The sequence below is a fragment of the Macrotis lagotis genome, chromosome 8 (genome assembly GCF_037893015.1).
Source record: "Macrotis lagotis isolate mMagLag1 chromosome 8, bilby.v1.9.chrom.fasta, whole genome shotgun sequence".
In the NCBI taxonomy this organism is placed as follows: Eukaryota; Metazoa; Chordata; class Mammalia; order Peramelemorphia; family Peramelidae; genus Macrotis; species Macrotis lagotis.
The window spans coordinates 82,025,325-82,048,166 of NC_133665.1; the positions used below are offsets into that span (position 1 = coordinate 82,025,325).

The following is a 22,842-nucleotide window of genomic DNA, read 5'->3' on the forward strand; positions in this document are numbered from 1 at the left end:
TAACCATTCATTTTCGGTTTATTTATTTTATATTATTACAGTAATCTTGTTATGAGAGTAAACATACCCCCCCCCCCCCCAAGAAGATGAGAAACCTCAAGAATAGTGAGAGAGAAAAAAATGTACTTCAGTTTGTGTTCAGGTTACAATGGCTCTGTCTCTGGGATGAGTTTCCTTCATTATCACAAGTCCACCAAAGAAGCTGCTTCATTATTTTTCCCACAGTTGTTATTCTTTTCTCTCTCTCCTTTTACTCTGTCCCTGTTCAAAAGAGTGTTATATCTGAGTACCCTCTCCCATGATCTTCCCTCTCTTCTGTCATCTGTTACCCCTTCTCCCCCCCCCCATTTCCCCTTATCCCATCCCTTTCTTCTCATTTTTCTCTAGGGTAAGATAGATTTCTATACCCTATTAAGTGTGTATGTTATTTCCTCTCTCAGCCATTTTTGATGAGTATGAAGGCTCACTCCTTCCCCCTCGCCTTTCCCCATTCCACTCCATTGAAAAAGCTTTTTCTTGACTCTTATGTGAAATATCTTAGCCCGTCTTCCTTTTCTTTTTCTTCCTCCCAGTACTTTCTTTTTTCACCTATTGACTCCATCTTTTTACTATATTATACCATCATATTCAGCTCCTTCCTGTGCCTTGTCTATATATGCTCCTTGTAACTGCCCTTATGAATGAGAAAATTCATGAGTTATCAGTGTCTTCTTCCCATGCAGGAATGCAAACAGTTCAACATCATTAAGTTCTCATAGTTAGTCCTTCTTGTCCACCCCCTCTATGGTTCATCTAAGTCCTGTACTTGAAGATCAAACTTTCTGTTCAGCCCTGGTTGTTTCTTTTACTTTTTTTTCTCTTATCTATCTATCCATCTATCTATCATCTATCTATCTGTCTATCTATCTATCTATCTATCTATCTATCTATCTATCTATGTATTCTTATTTTGTACAAATAATGGTTTTTTTATACATTATTAAAATAGTCTTGTTTGAGTAAACATAATACCCCCTCCCCCCAAAAATATAGACCAACATGAGTGATAAAGGGGAGAGAAAAAATTAAAACTAAAATTAAAAATAATGATAATGATAATAATCATGATGATGATGATGATGATACTACTACTACTACTACTACTACTACTACTACTACTACTACTACTACTAGTATGACCAGGTGGCGCAGTGGACAGAGCACCGGCCCTGGAGCCAGGAGCAGTGGAGCTCAAATCCGGCCCCAGACACCCAACAATCTCCTATCTGTGTGACCCTGTGCAAGCCACCCCAACCCCATTGCCAAAAAAAAAGACCCAAAATAAAATAAAATAGTAATAATAAAACAAAATAAAATAGTAATAATAATAATAATAGTAGGGGTGATTGGGTGGCAGACAGATCACTGGCCCTTATGCCAGGAGCACATAGGTTCAAATCCAGCCTCAGACACCAACAATCACCCAGCTGTGCGGCCCCAGGCAGGCTACCATGCAACCCCCCCAAATAATAATAATAACGATAATAATAATAATAATAATAATGATGATGATGATGATGATGATGATGATGATGATGATGATGATGATGTGCTTCAGTCTGTGTTCCAAAACCACCAGCTCTGGTTCATGGGTGGATCACATTCTTATAAGTCCATCACAAAAGTTACTTCCATATTTTTCCACCGTTGCCATTGCTGATTGCAACTCCCTCCATTTGTACTTATCTACTACCATGAACTATATTTTCTCTCTCCTTTCACTCTGTCTCTGCTGTAGGGTAGTTGAGTGGCACAGCAGACAGATCCCCCGGCCTTGGGGCCAAGAGGTCCTGAGCCCACATACCACCCCTTAGGCCCAGCATTCACCCAGCCCTATGGTCCCGGACAGGCCATCCAATCCCAGCCCCTTGCAAGAAGTAAAAACAAAATGTGTTATATTTGACCACTCTCCCCCCATGGTCCATCCTCTCCTCCATCACTCACATTCCCCCCCCCTTTCCCCCGTCTCCCTTCTCTCCTTCTTATTCCAGATGTCTATGCCCCATTGAGTATATATGCTGTTTCCTCTCCTAGACACCTTTGATGAGAGCAAAGATTCCCTCATTCCCCCTTGCCTTCCCCTCATCTATATCATTGCAATAGCTCATGATAAAGAAAAATCTTATTATATGAAATATCTTAGCCTATTCCTCCTCTCCTTTTTCTTTCTCCCATTACATTTCCCTTTTATCTAATGACTCCATTTTTACACCACAATATATCTTCAAATTCAGCTTTCTCCTGGGCTTCATCTATAAACGCTCCTTCTACCTGCTCTATTAAATGAGAAGGTTCGTATGAGTATTATCAGTATCATTTTTCTATACAGGAAATTCTATACATTAAGTCTGTACAGGAAATTCTTTACATTAAGTCCCTCATATTTTCCCCTTCTCCTCCAATCTCCATGCTTCACCTGAGTCCTGTATTTGAAGATCAAACCTTCTGTTCAGCTCTGGCCATTCCAACAAGAACATTTGAAATTCCCCTGGTTCATTAAAAGTTCATTTTTTTCCCTGGAAGAGGATGATCAGTTTTACTGGGTAGTTTATTCTTGGTTGCATTCCGAGCTCTTTTGCCTTGCGGAATATTATATTCCAAGCCCTTCGAGCTTTTAATGTAGTTGCTGCTAAGTCCTGTGTGATCCTGACTGCAGCTCCATGATATTTGAATTGTGTCCTTCTGGCTGCTTGTAATATTTTCTCTTTAATCTGGGAGTTCTGGACTTGGCTATAATATTCCTGGGGGTTGGTTTTTTTTTTTTTGGATCTCTTTCTTGAGGAGATTGGTGGATTCTCTCCATTTCTATTTTGCCTTCTGCTTCTAGGATATCAGGGCAATTTTTCTGTAGTAATTCTTTGAAAATTATGTCAAGGCTCTTTTCCTGATCATGACTTTCAGGTATCCCAATAATTTTTAAATTATCTTCCTAAATCTGTTTTCCATATCTGTTGTTTTTCAATGAGATGTTTCACATTTTCTACTAATTTTTCATTCTTTTGGTTTTGAAGTATTGAGTCCTGATTTCTCATAAAATCAGCAATCTCCCTAAGTTCTATTCTTTGTCTGAAGGATTTGTTTTCCTCAGACAGCTTATCTCTTTTTCCATCTGGCCAATTTTGCTTTTTAAAGCATTCTTCTCCTCAATAACTTTTTGTACTGTTTTATCCATTTGACCTATGCTGCTTTTTAACATGTTATTTTCTTCAGCATTTTTTTTGGATCTCCTTGACTAAGCTGCTGACTTCATTTTCATGTTTTTCCTGCATCTCTCTCATTTCTTTCCCCAATTTTTCTTCTACCTCCCTCATTTTATGTTCAGTCTTTTTTTGAGCTCTGTCATAACCTGAGCCCAATTTCTGTTTTTCTTGGAGTCTTTAGATGCAGGAACTTGTGCTTCCTCATCTTCAGACTGAGTATTTTGATCCTTCTTGGGCTTATATGCAAAATATTTCTCAATGGTGTTCCTCTTATTTATTTCTCTGCTTGCTCATTTTCCTAGCCTGAGCCTGGTTTTGGGGTGCTTCCTGAGCTTTTGGGACACTCCCACAAGTGTCTCAGTGTGTGAGGCTCCGTCCTTCCTCCTAGTCTGTGAATGACCATAAGCACCCCTCTGCCATGGGGCTGAGGTGGGGGGGGCTGCAGTTCTATGGGGGGGGGCCTAGACTGGGATCAGGATCTGAATGTGGTCAGAGCCCCAGACTCCTGTTCCAGGGGCAGAGGACAGAGCTAGGCAGTCTCTCTCCACCCCCCTCCCTAGGCTCAGCACTCACGCCCTGGGGGCTCCTGCTTACCAACTCTTGCTTCAGGTTCCTGGATCTGGGCTGCTTGGCTAAGCTGCTTACTGAGTGCCCTGAGGGCTGGGCTTCACGTGCTCGCTGTGGCAGAGGTAACCCCACTGATCCCCCAGGTTGTGCCTGGTGCTCCCCGGTCAGGAAACTGCCCTTGCTGCTGTGATCTGGGGCTCCCAGTGCCCTGGGGCTGCCTCCGGGAAGCTGAGGTTCCTTCGTTCTGGTGGCCCACCCCTCCAACCCAGTGGAGGGGAGCCTTTTCACTCTTTTCAATGTTACCTTGGGTTGGAGAATTGCCTCACTGGATCCCTTTGTGGGTTCTATCTCTCTAAAATGTAGTTAGAGTCCTTAACTTATAAGTTTTGATCCAGCGCACCTAAGACTGGGTCCTCTCCTGTTGCCATCTTGGCTCTGGCTCTGGTTGTTTCTTTTCTTTTTTTTCTTTTAGGTTTTTTTTTTTTTTTTTTTGCAAGGCAAATGGGGTTAAGTGGCTTGCCCAACGCCACACAGCTAGGTAATTATTAAGTGTCTGAGACCAGATTTGAATCCAGGTACTCCTGACTCCAGGGCTGGTGCTTTATCCACTGCGCCACCTAGCTGCCCCCTCTGGTTGTTTCAGTAGGAAAGTTTGAAAGCCCTTGTTTCACTGAAAGTCCATCTTTTCTCCTGAAAGAGGATGTTCAGTTTTTAAAAAGAATTTATTTATTTTTTTATTGAAGTTATTTTTTGAGCTTTACAATTTTCCCCCAAATCTTACTTCCTTTTCCCCACTGCCCCAATGCAAAGCAATCTTGTCAGTCTTTACTTTGTTTCCATGTTGTACATTGATCCAAACTGAGTGTGATGAGAGAGAAATCATATCCTTAAGGAATAGACAAAAAGTCTAAGAGATAACAAGATCAGACAATAAGATATCTGTTTTTTTCTAAATGAAAGGGAATAGTCCTTGAACTTTGTTCAAACTCCACAGCTCTTTATCTGGATACAGATGCCACTCTCCTTTGCAGACAGCCCCAAATTGTCCCTGATTGTTGCACTGATGGAATGAGGAAGTCCTTCATGGTTGAACATCGCCCCCATGTTGCTGTTAGGGTGTACATTGTTTTTCTGGTTCTGCTCATTTCACGCAGCAGAGGATGTTCAGTTTTGCTGGGTAGTTGATTCTCGGTTGGTAAACCAAGATCTTTTGCCTTCCAGAATATCATATTTTAATCCCTATAAGCCCTTAATGTAGATGCTGCCAGGTCCTGTGTAATCGTGACAATAGATCCATGCTAACTGAATGGTTTGTTTCTGGTAGCCTTTAGTATTTTCTCTTTGAGTTCCTTTGGAATTTGGCTATAATATTCCTGGAAGTTTTTCTTTTGGGATCTCTTTCAGGAGGTGCCCGTGAATTCCCTCAATTTCTATTTTACCCTCTGCTTCTAGGATCTCAGGGCAATTTTGTTGTATTATTTCTTCAAAAATGAAGTCTAGCTCTTTTCCTGGTCGTGACTTTCAGGTAGGTCAATAATTTTTAAATTATCTCTTCTGGGTCTGTTTTTGAGGTCGGTTATTTTTTCCAGTGAGATATTTCACATTTTCTCCTAATTTTTTGCTTTTTTTTGGAAGAGTTTTATTTCTTTCTGAATTTTTGTAAAGTCATCAGCTTCCTTTCTGCATTTGAAGGAGTTATTTTCTTCAGAGAGCTTTTTTTTATCTCCTTTTCCAGCTGAGCAATTCTTATTTTTAAGGTATTCTCCTCATTTTTTTTTATATTGCTTTTTCTATTTTGCCTAAACTGGTTTTTAACATATTATTTTCTTCAGTATTTCTTTTTTGTATTTCTTTCACCAAGCTGCTGATTTGGTTTTCCTGATTTATCTGCACTGTTCTCATTTCTCCTCTCAATTTTTCCTCTACCTCCCTTAATTGCTTTTCAAAGTCTTTTTTGAGCTCATCCATAGTCTGAGCCCATTTTCTCCTTTTCTTGGAGGCTTTGGATACAGAAGCTTTGACTTTGTAATCTTCTGAATATTCCATGGGCCCAAACTAATTTTCTGTGGTCAAATTATTCTTTTTATATATTTTTTTTGTTCTTTTCCTCAGCCCATGACTGATTTGCTGTGCTCCCAAGGCTTTGGGGGTTTTGGGGCATACCCTACTGGGACCTTTATTCCTCCAAGTTCTTATGAGAGGCTCTGACTGCTTTCTTGCCTTTTCTTTGATATATCAATGACCACAGACCCTTCCTTCTGCCCTGGAGCTGTGAGGAGAGTCCCTGCTTGGCTATCATAGTATGGAAGCTCAAACTGCAACCTAGATCTGAGTATGAGCAAACAGCAGAGTCCTGCCCCAGGGAGAACAGAGATTTCTAAAGTCTCCCCTGACCCCCTTGTCTTCTGGGATGTGCTCTGGATGTGCAAGCTGGCTTCCCTGATTTCTGCTGCAACTTCTCACCACAGGGCTGAGGCTGGCACTTGCTCTGTACTCACTGTGGGTTTGCAGAGTTCTCTCACCACCACTTCAAGCTATTTTTGGTGATCCCTGGGGCTGTGCTGTGCTCTGTCTGAGGCTTTTTTTCCAACCCCTGGTCCTGGTGAAACAGACCTTTCCCATGGAACTTCTAGGTTGTCTTGGACTGGGAAATTGTATCATTCAGTCTTTCTGTGGGTTCTGCCCCTCTAAATTTTGGCTAGAGTCATTATTTGATGGCTTTTGGAGTGTTTTAGGGGAAAGAGTTTCTGGGAATTCCTGCCTTCATAGCATCAATTTCACTCTGTCCCCCAGTGACTTAAAGTTTTTAAATGAACTCTTGATTCATTTCTTCTAGGGATTCTAGTTTAATTTATGACCACACTATCTTTTCCTTTGTGATCATGCTTGATGTTTTGAGTTATTCTCTTCTCATGGATTTATGTCTTGAGCATCCTTATCACCATAATTTTTTTTTTATAGTGGGAACTAGCCTACTTTTTGACTCTGGAGTTCATATGTTAACTGGGCTCTGTGTGTTCCCAGTAGAGCTGATCTACTTATTTTTTTCTTGCTATATGCCTTATTCCAAGATCTCAGGGACAGCTTAGGCTGGGGACCTGTAAGCTTACATTCTTCCCAAAATTGTTTGACCTAGGGTAAAGTCTTCTTAATACCCTTTTGGTATGAGCTCTGAAGGTACTTGATCAGATACTTGCCATAAAATGCCATGCCCCCATCATCATCAGTGCCTATGCTCTCACCCTGATGAACTCTCATGTACCCTGAGCACCTTTGCTTCCTTTGGAATGTTTGTAGATTGCTGCTGATCTCAGCCACTACTAAGAATGATTTTCTGGTTCAGAGCAATAGAATTATGGACTCAATTTTGGTCAGATATTTTGCCATTCTTAATATGCTGAAGGCGTCACATTGGACTAAACATTGAGGTTGGAATTAAGATTTCACTTAATTACTTGGTCAGATTCATAGAGGTACTGTTTACTTTTGAACTTAGTTCTCAGTGTACAACCTTCTTTGGACTGGCCACAGCTACTTACCCGTAAGTACTATACCACAGATGTGGATCCCCTCCTCAATCTGCCCTGGATTTTTTTATACCAGACTGGGACAAGGCAGCCATTGAACACCTTCTCATTTAACTCCCATGGTGCCTTATCTTGGACCTCTTTTTGCTCTAGTACATGGCCTTGGTAACTACTTTAGTCCCTGGGGTCTGGGATGTTCCTATGACATACTCTTCATTGGACTTTGTCCCCATCGTCCGCAAGCCTCTCTATCTTTCCATGTTGATCTGGGCTAGAAAAATGACTAATTTGCCTTAGATTTCACCATTGCATGTTTTCATATCTGTTTGGAGGTGGGGGAAGAAGGATGAAGCTTGCTACTGTTTTAGTTATTCTATCATATTGTCTCCATCTCCCTAACAAATACTTTATTTATTCATTCATTCATTCACTTATTTCTTTATTCATTCATTCAATCATTTATTTATTTATCCATTCAACCATGCACTCATTTATTTATTTATTTGTTTGTTTGTTTATTTATTTATATTTTTGCAAGGCAATGGGGTTAAATGGCTTGCCCAAACCCACACAGCTAGGTAATTATTAAGTGTCTGAGGCTGGATTTTTACTCAGGTACTCCTGACTCTAGGGCTGGTGCTCTATCCATTGTGCTACCTAGCCACCCCCAAATATTAAGTACTTGTGAGCTAGGCACTATGTTATATTCTGGGGATATCAAGAGATGCAAAAGTAGTCCTTTTCCTCAAGGAGCTCACAATCTATTGGGAAGGACAACATATAAACTCCTAGGTACAAACATGATAGATACAGGCTGAATTGGGGGGAATATCTATCTGAGAGAAGGCATAAGCCAGGAAAGGCCTCTTATTTGAAACTTGATGGCAGTCTAGGATACTAGGAGATAAAATTATGGAGGAATAGCATTCCAGGATTGGAGAATAGACTATTAAAATGCAGAGTTAGGAATTTCTTCAGGAGGAAACAGCAAGGATGCCAATGTTACTAGATGGTAGAGAATGTGGAGCTGAGTCAGGTATAAGAGAACTTGAAAGGGAGGAAGGGTCCAAATTGTGATGTCTTTGAGAGCCAAACAGAATTGTGTATTTGATCAAATAGGTAATAAGGAATCATTGGAGTTTATTCAAGTGTGTGTGTGTGTGTGTGTGTGTGGGTGTGTGTGTGTGGGTGTGTGGGTGTGGGTGTGGGTGTGGGTGTGGGTGTGTGGGTGTGGGTGTGTGTGTGTGTGTGATCACTTTAGATAGCTGAGTTGAGGATGAATGGGAGTAGGGAGAGACAGGAAGATAAATAAGCAAGCTTATTGCAGTAATCTAGTTTTGAGTTGATAAGGGCCTGCATAGGTGGAAATGTCAGAGGAGATAAAGAGCATATATGAGAGATATTTTGAAAGTAGCATTGGCAGGTCTTAGGAATAATTTGGAAGTATGGGGATTGAGAAAAAACCATTAGATTTAGTAATTAAGAAATTATTGGTGTCATCAGAGAGAGCTATTTTAGTTGAATTATGATGTCAGAAGCCTAACTGCAGAGAATAAGAAGAGAATGAGAGAAAAAATTCAGACTTTCTCATGGAGTTTAGTTTTGGGGAAAGGAAGGAGAAATGTAGGGAAATTTCTAAGTGGAATGGATGAATTAAGCCAAGGTTTCTGAGACTGCATGTGTAAGTGGTGGAACTGAGAAGTTAGGATGTTTGAGGTAATACCAAGATCTTGAAGTACTCTAGTAAATGAGTTGGAGTTGGGAATGAAAGAAATTCCTTGAGAAAGGAAAGAGAATACTTTGGAGTTCTGTAGATAACTACCAGAATCTTGAATGAATTTCATAGGAATAGTATACATTTATTTTCCCCCATAAATTGGCATTTATTGTTTTGTTCGAGAACAGGCTATGAGGAAGGGATTGAAGGGGGAGGAGGGAAGAAACAGGGAGTTCAGAGCTCTCCTCTTGTTCTGCTCCAGACTGGGTTGATCCTGATTTTGTAGCCTTTGTTCAGGGCACACAAGGAAACACATAACAAGATAAAGGTCCAGGAGGTGGGTAGAATTTTAGGAAAACATCAAGGGGAGACCAGTTATAGAGCCAAAGGATTCTTCTTGGATCAGCAGCACTGCTTCCTTTTATGGAATTGAGGCATAGAAATTTGATAAGTTTCATCCCATGGATTTAAGCTCTTAAAAAAGTTTGTGTAGTTAACATCTTTGTACTAAATAATTCTTTCATCACCTCTCTAATTTCTTGTACTTTGCTTCTAGTTTGTTTGAATATGCATCTGAGCAAAGTATATACTACCTCCTCTACTATGACCAAAGATGGAAGATAATAAGTGAAAGTACATCTTGTGCTGGTAGTGGTTGCCAGGGATTCTTTGTCATTATATAGGACCTAGGTCTCATTGATTGTAAGAACATGGAAAGAATGAATGAAAGTTAATTTTGTTACTCATGATACAAACATTCCCCAGAACACAGGGTAGTCAGATCTTGATTGGGATGTTGGGAGATTGAGTTTAGGGCTATTGGAATAAGGGACTGAGCATAGGGGGATGGGGATGGGGAAATGAAGTTTATATAATGAAAGTGACAAGTTCAGAATTGCTGACATGGGTAGGGATTGATTTAAGTTGAGTAACTTGCTCCAGAATATCCAGGTAATGCTTGTCAGAGATGGAACTTCAACATAGTCTTTCTGTACTCCATGACTAACCCTCTAGTTTCTATGTCAGATTTTCTTTCTAAAATTATTGTTATTTTGTAATGTCATTGGTTTACAGGCACTCAGCAGGATAACTGTTTCAATGGACTATCAAAACTTTAAATTAAACTGAATATGTTGTTGAGGAAGGGAGTAGGATGGGGTTAGTTATTATTTAATGAGAGCTATGATTACTTTTGCATATATAAAACCACATAATAATGCTATATTAATCTGGAATCTGCTTACTTTATACTTTGATTTTGTTATTTTTATAAAATTGAATTTCAGTATGGGAATTAGAGTTGTAGCAGTTCTTTCATAAAATATTATTTGGAAAACTTTGACTTAGATTTTTAAGCAATACATTAATGTTCTTTTAGCACCCTCTGCTGGATGTAAGGAAGTGATTGTTGATTCTCTGTCCTAAACATAGGAAGTGATTTAACTTTAGGGTTTTAATTTATTCAAATCTGCTTTCACAAAAGTTTGGAAGGAGTTCATTTCAAAAGGGAAAATACATATTAGCTCCAATAGTGAATCAATGATTTGAATACTATTTAGTGAATAAGTAACTTTAAAATCTCTTTTTCCATGACATGTTATTCAAAATGGAAATGCTTGAAAACAAAAATGCTCTTCCCAACTGCCTACTAGTTGTTTTTCCTTCCCAATTTAATTGTGTGAAATGTGGCCTCCTTTTATACTACAATGCATAAGAAGGTTTTATATGGTTGAAACATTATATTTGGTAGAACATTATAGAAATACTTGAGAATTTGTTGCATTTTCCATTTGCTGTCTTTTCAGTTTCATCTACAAATATTCATGGAATGCTTTTTGTAGTGAGTGATGGGTGAATGTGTATTTATGGATCTATGTATGCATTACATATATATTATATTTAAATGTTCACACATATGCCCATATATAACCATACCCCCATATATGTACACATATATCAGAAGTAATTACTGTATCTATATTTAAAATGCACAGATTTTTATTAATTTTCCTTGTTCCACAATATATGTACGTATATATGGGTTTCATGTTATGAATGACCTGGATGTAATTCTGAGTTTTTAAAGGCTTGAATGTTTTCTCATTGAGTGACAAATTATTGTAAGTTTTGTTAATTAGTGATACATTTTTTGAATAGGGTTGCCTGTGAAAGATATAAGACTATAAATCAGTTCTTTTTAATGTAGCCCCCCTTCTAGTTCTACAATAATAGTAACATTATTGTAGAAGAGTGGGCAGAATGCAGAATTGAATGGAACCAAAAAAAAACAATTCTCATGATGACTATGAAGTAAAGGAGGGAAAAAAACCTTTGAAAAGCTAATAGTTGTGTGTGTAGTTCCTTTAAAAAATTATAAATTTGATAAACATGAACATTTATATCCTTTTTTGTAAGGCATAAAAATGGAGTTGTATATTAGTATTATATTTAGATGATTTTTTAAAAGGTCCTACCAACACTGCTCTGCTTGTCTGTCCCCTTATGAAATTTTGTTTTCTGCTCCTTTTTTTGAAACTAACAGTTTTCATAATTTTTTGTCTGTAATTTAAATTTTTTACTAACCCTTCTCCATAATTCCCCTACAGTAAAAGCCCTACCCTGTAAAAAATGAGCATAGTCAAGTAAAATCCACACTTGTTGGGCCTGAAGATGGATGTATGTATCCTTCCTTCATCTTCAGTCTATCACTTTTTTGCTGGTATCTTCATGATTGACTTGTGTTGATTAGGATCCTTAATTATTTCAAAAGTTTTTTCCCCTTTTACTTAATCATAGTCATTGTGAGAATTGTTCTGCCTGTTCTGCTCAATTCATTCTAGTTAAATTCATATATCTTTTCATACTTTTCTGAATGTATCCCTTTTGTAATTTCTTAAAAGTATAATATTTCATGAAATTCATATGTCATAAATTGTTTAACTATTCCTCAATTTATTGTTACTTTGTTTCTAGTTCTTTATTATGAGAAAAAAGTATTCTTATAATTTTTGTAACTGTAAGTGTGGGTCTTTTCTTTCATCTTTAAAAAAAAATCTCTTTAGTATACATATGCCAACTAGTGATATGCTTGGATCTGAGTATATACAGTTTAGGGACTTTTTGGGTACACTTCCAATGTCTTTCCAAACTGGTTGGACTTACTTATGCATTGGATCTCTGTAAGTATGCCAATCTTTTTCTAACTCTTCCAACAGTTGTAATCCCCCCCCCCATCTTTGCCAACTTAGTGCATATAATGTAAGATCTCAGAATTGTCTTAATTTGCATTTCTCTTATTATTTGTGATTTGAAACATTTTTTTTTCTTTTGGTGTTTGCAGTTTATATTTATATGAACATGTACGTATTTATATCCTTTGATCATGTATCCATTGGGGAATGACTCTTGTGCTTTTATAGTTGACTCAGTTTTCCATTTATTTTGGATTATCAGTCATTAATCTAAGAAATTGCTGCAAAGATTTCTTTTTTTTTTTTTAAGGTTTTTGTAAGGCAAACAGGGTTAAGCGGCTTGCCCAAGGCCACACAGCTAGGTAGTTATTAAGTGTCTGAGACTGGATTTGAACCCAGGTACTCCTGACTCCAGGGCCAGTGCTTTATCCACTGTGCCACATAGCCGCCCCCTTCCCTTCTGATTCTAACTGAATTGGTTTTCCACAAGGACTCTAAATTTTATGCCATCAAAAATTTTATGCCATTTAAAAACTTTTGATAACCATATTGTTTTTTTATTTTTATTTAATATTTATTCTCCTTTTGTACAATTGATGTTATTTTTACATTAATAAAATATTCTTTAAGAGTAAACAAGATACCTCCTCCTCCCCATAAATATAGACTTGCTTCAGCAATAAAGTAAAGGGGAGAGGGAAAAAAATTAAAATAAATAAAAATAATAGTAATAATTGTAGGTATGGCCAGGTGGCACCATGGATGGAGCACCTGGAGCCACGAGCACCCAAGCCCACATCCGGCCCTGTACACCCAACAATCACCCAGCTGTGTGATATGCAAGCCACCTGAACCCCACTACCCTGCAAAAACCAAAAAAAAAAAAAGAAAAAAAAGACCCAAAATAAAATAAAATAGTAGGGGTGGCTGGGTGGTGGACAGAGCATTGGCCCTTGAGCCAGGAGCACCCGGGTCCAAATCCGGCCTCAGACACCCAAGGATCACCCTGCTATGCGGCTCCAGGCAGGCCACCCAGCCCTATTTGCCCTGCACCCCCCCAAAAAATGATAATAATAAAAAATGTGCTTGAATCTTTGTTCCAACACCAACAACTCTGTCGTGGGTGGATCACATTCTTTATGATAAGTCCATGGCAAAAGTTACTTCCATATTTTTCTACTGTTGCCATTGCTGATTGCAACTCCCTCCTTTGGTATTTCTCCACTATCATGTACTATATTTTCTCTTTCCTTTCACTCTGACTCTGCTTTAGGGTAGCTGAGTGGCGCAGCAGACAGATCCCTGGCCCTGGGGCCAAAAGGCCCTGAGCCCCCCACCCCTTAGGCCCAGAATCCACCTGGCCCTGTGGTCCCAAACAGGCCATCCAATCCCAGCCCCTTGCAATAAGTAAAAAAGAAAATGTGTTATATCTGACCACTCTCCCTCCATGGTCCATCCTCTCCTCCATCACTCACATCCCCACCCCTTCCCCCTGCTCCTCCCCTTCTTACTCCAGATGTGTATACCCCATTGAGTATATATGCTGTTTCCTCTCCTAACCACCTCTGATGAGAACGAAGTTTCCCTCATTCCCCCTTGCCTCTCCCCTTCCATATCATTGCAATAGCTCATTGTAATAAAAAAAAATCTCATGTGCAATATCTTGGACTATTCCCCCTCTCCTTTTTCTTTCTCCCATTCCATTTCCCTTTTTTTCTATTGACTCCATTTTTACACCATATTTTATCTTCGAATTCAGCTTTCTCCTGTGCTTCAAGTATAAAAGCTCTCTCTACCTGCTCTATTAACTGAGAAGGTTCATATGAGTATTATCAGTGTCATTTTTCTATGCAGGAATACATGCAGTTCATCATCATTAAGTCCCTCATATTTCCCCCTCTCCTCCAATCTCCATGCTTCACCTGAGTCCTGTATCTGAACATCAAACCTTCTGTTCAGCTCTGGCCATTCCAAAAGGAACATTTGAAATTCCCCTGGTTCATTGAAAGTCCATCTTTTTCCCTGGAAGAGGACATTCAGCCTTGCTGGGTAGTTGATTCTCGGTTGCAATCTAAGCTCTTTTGCCTTCTGGTATATTATATTCCAAGTCCTTCGAGCTTCCAATGTAGTTGCTGCTAAGTCCTGTGTGATCCTGACTGTAGCTCCACAATATTTCAACTGTGTCCTTCTGGCTGCTTGTAATATTTTCTCTTTGACTTGGGAGTTCTGGAACTTGGCTATGATATTCCTAGGGGTTGGTTTTTTTGGGATCTCTTTCTCGGGGGGGATTGGTCGATTCTCTCCATTTCTATTTTGCCCTCTGCTTCTAGAATATCAGGGCAATTTTCCTGTAGTAATTCTTTGAAAATGATGTCAAGGCTCTTTTCCTGATCATGACTTTCAGGTATTCCAATAATTTTCAAATTATCTTTCCTAAGTCTGTTTTCCTTATCAGTTGTTTTTTCAATGAGATATTTCACATTTTCTTCTAATTTTTCATTTTTTTTGGTTTTGAAGTATTGATTCCTGATTTCTGGCAAATTCATCAATCTCCCTGAATTCTATTCTTTGTCTGAAGGATTTGTTCTCCTCAGAGAGATTTCTTATCTCTTTTTCCATCTGGCCCATTCTACTTTTTAAAGCATTCTTCTCTCCATAACTTTTTGAACTGTTTTATCCTTTTGACCTAAGCTGGTTTTTAGCATGCTATTTTCTTCAGCATTTTTTTGGATTTCCTTGACTAGACTGCTGACTTCATTTTCATGTTTTTCCTGCATCTCTCTCATTTCTTTTCCCAGTTTTTCTTCTAACTCCCTCATTTGATTTTCAAAGTCTTTTTTGAGCTCTGTCATAGCCTGAGCCCAATTTCTGTTTTTCTTGGAGTCTTTAGATGCAGGAGCTTGTGCTTCCTCATCTTCAGACTGAGTATTTTGATCCTTCTTGGGCTCATTTGCAAAATATTTCTCAATTGTGTTCCTCTCTTTTTTCTCTGCTTGCTCATTTTTCCAGCCTGCACCTGTTTTGTGGGTGCTTCCTGTGCTTTTGGGACACTCCCACAAGGGTCTCAGTGTGTGAGGCTCTGTCCTCCCTCCTGGTCTGTGAATGACCATATGCGCCCCCCTCTGCCATGGGGTTGAGGTGGAGGGGGGCCCCTGCTGTTCTATTGAGGAGCCTAGACTGGGATCAGGATCTGAATGTGGTCAGAGCCCCAGAGTCCTGTTCCAGGGGCAGAGGATCGAGCTCTGCAGTCTCTCTCTCTTCACTCCCCTCCCTCAGCAAAATGGGCTCATGCCGTGGGGGGCTCCGCCTGCTTCTGTTCCTGGATCTGGGCTGCGGAAAGACCATGTTGCTCACTGTGTGCCCTGAGGGCTGGGCTCCATGTGCTCACTCTGGCAGAGGTCCCCCACTGTTCCCCCACTTTGTGCCCCATGCTCCCCGGGGCATAGATCAGGAAACAGCCCCCCCCCCCCCCCCCCCCCAGTGAGCTGCGGCTCCCAGCGCCCTGGGGCTGCCTCCGGGAGGCTGAAGTTCTTTCGCTCTGGCAGGCTGCCCCTCCAACCCCGGGGAGCAGAGCCTTTTTGCTCTTTTCCAGGTTACCTTGAGTAGGAGAACTGCCTCACTGGGTCCCTGTGTGGGTTCTGTCTCTGGAAAGTTTGGTTAGAGTCCTTAGTTTATGAGTTTTAATCAGAGAGCTCCTAAGACTCGAGCCTTTCTTGTCGCCATCTTGGCTCTGCCCCCCGATAACCATATTGTTAAAAGTATCTTCTTCTCCTCTCCAAGTTATCTATAATATAATATTTTATATCTATGTCATAAATTCATTTGAACTTTATTGGAGAATATGGAAGACAATATTGATTTAAACTTGTTTTCTTTCAGTTTGGTTTCCAATTTTCCCAGTTTTTTCAAATTGTGGGGACCTTACTCCAGTAAATAGTGTCTATATTCCTTTCCTTATAGGTTTTATGTACCAAATTCTGTTCCACTGATCAACTTGCTTCCTTTTTATCCATACCAGTTTTGATTATTACTGCTTTGTAATCTTATTTGAGACTTGTACTTTTATCCATACCACTTTCCCCCATCATTTTCCTTGAGATTTTTTTTACTTTTTTATGCCCAAATTAATTTTATTTTTATTTTGTCTAGTTCTCTATGGTAAATATTTTGAAGTTGATGGTATGTAACCAGATCCGTTGTGAAGGTAGAATTGACAAGATTTGTCATCTGATAGGATATGTGTTTTACCTGAAAGTGAGGAATTGAGAATATCTTTGAATTTACTGGAAAGGTGATGAAATTGTGACAGAAATAGCAAATTTTTTTTTGGAGGGGGGAGAAATGATAGAGTTTTTTAAAAGAAGGTAATGAGTTTTGCCTTTGAAATATATATATATGTATATATGTATATATATATATGCATATGAAATATCTATGAAACATTGAGTTTAAAATCTTTCTACTACTATTCAATTGGCAGTGAAACTGTCTGTGTTGTTAGAATTTATAACCCAGTGCTAAGAAGAGTGCCTGGCAAATAATAAATCTTAATCATTTTCCATTTCATTCTGGAAAAATGATTTGTACACCTTGCCAGCATGTGCAGTCCTAGTGAAAGAGATATGAATAGAAAGTTGTTCTGGGTATACTATCAGTTCATAAGGCTACAGTCTCCTGGGACTTCTTGATTTCTTATCCTGTGAAAATAACAATCATTATAATATATAATATGTAATATGTAATATATCATATATTGTATATCAAACATATAATATATAATAATAGTTATAATACATATATTCCTATGTTCTTTAGAGACCTGTCATGTTTAACTTTTAGAAAAATTCTTTTCCTCATCCTTGCCTATGGACTCTTATCTAACAGGCACTGCCCTTCAGCCTCAACAGCCTCCTACTTTCATTTAAAATCCATTTTTTTGAGTAGAGCAAGCTCCAGCGTCATGGGCACTGCTTAGGCTCTCCTGGCGCCTTTGAGTGGGCACTTGGCACAAATTTGCCTCTGGCCTGGCGGGGCTGAGCCCCCTCCAGCCCCTCCTCCCTCAGGTGATTAAGATGCTGTTATCCATAGGGATGTTAATGTTGTGAGCCACACAGATATATACTATTTTGACTGTTCATCTGTTTGCATTCTTTAACCTGCTACCTGTGGAGGCAGACATTTTAGTGTATAATTTTGAAAATGTCTCCCAAACATTTGATGACCTTCCAGCAAGATTTGGCTATAGACTTCCAACTGAAGGGTTAAAGGGATTTCTGATAAACTCAAAACCAGAGAATCCTTGTGAATCCATAGCACCTTCACCATTGAAAGACAACTCCTACAGTGCCTTCATTGTGTTAATTAGAAGACTTGATTGTAATTTTGATATTAAGGTTTTACATGCACAGAAAGCGGGTTATAAAGCAGCCATAGTCCAAAATGTTGATTCTGATGACCTAATTAGCATGGGATCTAACGACACTGGTATTTTAAAGAAGATTGACATTCCTTCTGTCTTTATTCTTGAGGCATCAGCTAATTCACTTAAAGATGAATTCACATATGAAAAAGGGGGCCATATTGTTTTGGTTCCTGAGTTAGCCTTCCTCTAGAATACTACCTAATGCCATTCCTCATCATTGTGGGGATATGTCTCATCTTGATTGTCATCTTCATGATCACAAAATTTGTTCAGGACAGACATAGAGCTAGAAGGAATCGACTTCGTAAAGATCAACTTAAGAAACTCCCTATACATAAATTCAAGAAAGGAGATGAGTATGACGTATGTGCCATTTGCCTTAGATGAATATGAAGATGGAGACAAACTCAGTATCCTTCCTTGTTCCCATGCATATCACTGCAAATGTGTGGATCCTTGGCTAACTAAAACCAAAAAAAACCTGTCCAGTATGTAAACAAAAAGTTGTTCCTTCTCAAGGAGATTCAGACTCTGACATGGATAGTAGTCAAGAGGAGAATGAAGTCTTGGAACATACCCCTTAGATCATTAGCTTCTGTTAACGCCCAGTCATTTGGGGCTTTATCAGAATCTCATTCCCATCAGAATATGACAGAATCCTCAGACTACAAAGAGGATGACAATGAAGAGATGGATAGTAGTGATGCAGAAAATGAAGTGAATCAAGAGAGTGTGGTTGTTCAACTGCAGCCCAATGGGGAAGGGATTACAACATAACAAACACAGTTTGAATGTCAACTCTGTCGTATTTTTACCTTATATGAAAAAAAATGGATCAGTTTATCTTCTGTTTATTGAAGTATATACTTTGATTGTCCATCTGCCCTCATTTACTTCTGTCGAGAAGAATCTTAGTGTGTTCTATGGTTTAATCAGATTATGTATACGTGTATATATTTTTAATCAGGTTTTCATCCACAAGAAGCACACTTCTTAGTACTAAAGCATAGCATTATCATGGTGCTGAATCTCAAGCATCATTCTCTTTTTGGAATGGAATATAGCCAAAAAGTTTAAAAAGAAAAACCACTACAAGTTATGGCTTGCAGTGAATACTCAATTGCAGTATACAAATAGAATGATTACCATGATGAATTCTGCTGCTACACCATGCATTGGCCTAGCCCAATTTCTAAGAATGTTTGGTATCAACTTGTAGGTCCCCTAAACTGTCTTCGGTGTGGACAGATTAGGGCATTCAGTATTTTTCTCACAAATACTACCAAATGAAATAGAAATATTTAATAACAGAATTTTTTTTCCTATTCACAAATAGTATTTTAAGACAGAAGGCAGGAGTTTGTGGTGGAGTGCAGAAAATTTTGATATTAAGGATGGTTCTCATATTTAATAGTGTTGAACATCAGTTTGATCCAGCAGCTAGCTAAACTAATATGGCACCACATTTATACTGACTTAATTTTCAGGACTAAAGGATTGAGTGTTTATGAATGACCAAAGCAAAAAGATAGGCAACACTGCATAGAAATACTAACTAAAATTTTAGCAAATGTTCTGTTGATCTTCTGATCATATATACCGCTTACTAAAAAGCATCTTATGCTAATCTCTTAAAAAATCCATTTTTTTTTCTATAGGAGTATACTTTTTTAGTTGTTTTTTTTTTTTTTTGCAAGGCAATGGGGTTAAGTGGCTTGCCCAAGGCTACACAGTTAGGCAATTATTAAGTGTCTGAAGCCAGATTTGAACTCAGGTACTCCTGACTCCAGGGCTGGTGCTCTATACACCAAGCCACCTAACCGCCCTCATTGCTCCACCTAGCTGTCCTAGTATACTCTTTTAATGGGTATATTATTTTTGGTCTTAAGCCTACGTCCTTTGTTTTCTGTAATATCTCACAGACATGATTTACTGTAACTTATTTGATTTCCTGATGTGAATTCTATTAGGTATATTTAATTTTCACAAAACTTATCTTCACAGGAATCATAGATACATAGAGGGCAACTTGCAAACTAGGTAGACTGAGATCTATTATTTTATATCAGTAAATATTAATGTTCAGTAAAATTTAGGCAGAAGCAAAATACAAGCTTTGGTACAACTACCCAAGCATGTAGAGTCAAAACAGGTTGGTCCAAAATAATACCTGTGTATGGTGATCCAATATATATAAACTACTTTGAGTAGATCCAGAACTTGAGGGAACCTGAAATTCCTTGTAGTTATCACTGGCATTCTTTGAGAGTGACTGAGTTTAGGAAGACATTCTCAGTTCAAACAGTTCAAACAGTCTCTAGTCCCATGAAGTTAAATTTAAATAGTATAATAATAAAATTTCTAATCAGTATAATAGACATTTTCCATAGTACCTGATCTATTAGGATTCTACCAAGTCCCAATTCCAAATACCTTCATTTGGGATTGTTTTATGAACTTTGACTTTTCTGACAACCCACCCAGCAGTAGTTGTACATCCAGTTCAAATCCTTCCTCCAAGGTCACCATGATTCATACTCCTAAGTTCTGTAAATATTTTATTGCCTGTGCCTCTTACAGAGAAAGATAAATGAACAGAACAAAACAATTTGAAAGCCCAAATCTGAGCTCATTTCTCAGAGCCAGAGGGCATCTCCTGTCAGTTCATGGCCTATTGCTGTAGATGACCATAACCTTCCTCTTCTCTAGGCACTTTAAGAAAGAGCACCTCGAGAAATACAGTGTATAACAACCTAGCTCACTTTAAAGGCATAGTGTGTTCTATTCCTACTCACATCTTTTCCTAGAAACTGATTCCTTCTTCTTAGGTGATTGGACATGTGTAGTAAAAGCCCTGGTTACAGTTTTCCCTCTGTTTGTAGTGTTTCCCATACCTTGGAAATAGAGTTGCATTTTGACCACTATCTTTGACCTCAATTTAGAATGGTCCTTTGGAAAGGCAAAGCAATGTAAAAATTCTCCCCACCATCTATTCTGATATCTTTTAACCAAATTCAGCTCTCTTGCCTAATAGTTATTTAGTTTTACCTCTCTGTATTTCTTGGGTTTCTGCTTTAGTTTTTTCTCATTCTTTTTTTTTTGGCAGTATTTTCCAATTTTGATCGGATCCTTTTTTCATTTGGATTATTGTCTTCCTGAGTTTGTTGTTATTATTATTTTATATTTTTTTATGTTTATTATTGAAGAGAGTTTCAGAGAAGTTTTTCTGATGTTCTTGGAAGGAAGAAGAGTTGACAATTTTTTGACCACTTCTGAGAATCTGGGGAAGTTTTCTTAGTGCTATTTATAAGCTACATTGTGCCCACCTAAACCCAAAGCAGATTTTCATATCATTGAAAATATAATTTAAAATACAGCACCTTTATTGATATTTTTTCCTTTTAACATTGTTTATTATCTCTAAAAAGAACAACTGGGGAAATTCAAACAGAATGTAAAAAATACTGTCTTTTGTGACAGATTTATCATAGCACTATGAGGATGCTGCTTTAAAAGATGTTTGAGGTTTACTCTGTTCATACTTATTCTTTATGATACCCAAAATGATCAATTCAGAGATTCTAAGCTTATTTATCTTTTGCTTGATATGAGAAGTGAAATCCTCATTATTTAATATAACTATGCAAAATGGAATTTATTGCTTTCTGATGCCTATTGCTAAAGGCAGCCAAATCAGGTTTAGTTGAAACTGAAAATATCCAGTGGGGTTTCATTAATATCCTGCATCTTGGCCCAGTAGTTGCTGAGACTTCTCTCATTGAAGGCAAATCATAAATAAGAATATCCCTGCTGCCTTCATTATGTTTTTGATCCATGGTCTAATTACATAGACTTTCACATGCCTGATCAGTCCTGCTGAGTAAACAAAGGGAATATGTAGCCTAGTCCAGGTAAAGCAGAAGCTGAAAGCTAATGCTTCTTTAAGCACTACCCAGTGGTGGTTACAGTTACCATTAATATCATAAATAAAGATAACAGAAGCCCCAGGAGATAAAAAACTACCCCAACTGAGAATTTTGCTTTTAAGTCTTATTTAAAAAAACACCAGTGGGGAAAAATATAGCAAAAATAGGTAAAAAGAGAATCAGTTTATAAATAATGAGTAAAGATATGTGTCTGTTTGTGTATGTGTGTGTGTGTGTGTGTGTGTGTATACACACAAATAATATAAGGAAGGCTAAAAGAAAATGCAATAAAAAATCACTCATAGTTAACCTGTAAGAAGCCCATAGTTACTTGGATAATTGTCTGTATACCACTTGTTTATGTTGAAGTATGGAGAGAAAAGTATGAGTATGGAATAACCAAACTCCTTTGTTTTAGCATATAGGAAATGTTTGAGTAAGTCAAACTTGGTGCCTTTCTTTTGATTTAGCATTTTAGGCATGGGTGAAAATACTGTTAGAAATGGATGTAAACTGGAAATCATTTCTGGAAGATGGTTGTTTGATTCTTTTTTAGGAATTTACTGAAAGAATTGGGGATTATTTCTGTGAGCTCTCTTTTGGTATACTATATTTTTGAGAACAATAAAATGCAAAAATTGCTCTTTTGAACAGGTATTTTGGAAGAGATTTTCTGTGACAATTCTTTGGAAATACAGCTGGCTGGAGTACTTAGAAGACAAAAATCCTATGTGCCGTTTGGAAAGGATTTTTAATCCGAACTGATCTTTTTAATCATGTTCATCCTCTATGAACAGTCAATTTTCAAACAAAGAAATTAAAGCTATATATAATCATATGGAAAAATGTTCCAAATCATTACTGAATAGAGAAATGCAAAATAAAACAACTATGAGGTACTACTTCACACCTGTCATTTTGGCTAAGATGACAAAAAGGCAAAACAATCAAAGTTGGAGAGGTTTGGGGAGGTTTGGGACATTAATGCATTGTTGGTAGAGTTGTGAACTTATCCAACCATTCTGGAGAGTAATATGAACTATGCCCAAAGAGCAATAAAAGATGATCATACCCTTTGACCCAGTCATGCCAATTCTAGGCCTATATCCAGAAGAAATCATAAAAATGGGAAAGTTCCATATGTTCCAAAATATTCATAGCAACTCTTTTTGTAGTGGCAAAGAATTTGAAATTGAGGGGATGCCCACCAATTGGGGAATGATTGAACAAATTTATATATATGAATATTATGG

At 38.2% G+C, this 22,842-nt stretch overlaps 1 protein-coding gene and 1 pseudogene across 6 annotated transcripts in view; both read left to right on the forward strand.

Annotated features, from left to right (window-relative positions):
- Positions 1-22,842, forward strand: part of CCDC171 (coiled-coil domain containing 171) — a 459,446-nt gene that overhangs the window by 77,787 nt on the left and 358,817 nt on the right. The gene's annotated exons all lie outside the window — the stretch shown is intronic.
- On the forward strand, positions 15,778-22,223 carry LOC141495806 (E3 ubiquitin-protein ligase RNF13 pseudogene; annotated as a pseudogene).